Below are 247 nucleotides of genomic sequence, written 5' to 3'. Positions count from 1 at the left end.
TTCACAGGACATGGCTTTTTCTTTCAGACAGTGAAGGATATTCTCCTTATAGTACAAATCAGGTACTATTTTGTAGTGAGAAAAGTTTTGTAACTGCAGAGGACATGCTTGAGATAGTGACAAACACAACACAGATCCTGGAATCTCCTGTATTCAACCAATATCCTATGAAACTGCTAACTATTTGGAAGGTACAGGCCAAGGGAATCCTCTGGGATTCATTTCAAGTCCTCTTGATGCAAATGCA

The sequence above is a fragment of the Rhincodon typus genome, chromosome 21 (genome assembly GCF_021869965.1).
Source record: "Rhincodon typus isolate 14 chromosome 21, sRhiTyp1.1, whole genome shotgun sequence".
NCBI lineage: Eukaryota > Metazoa > Chordata > Chondrichthyes > Orectolobiformes > Rhincodontidae > Rhincodon > Rhincodon typus.
Note: the sequence above shows the minus strand (reverse complement) of the source record.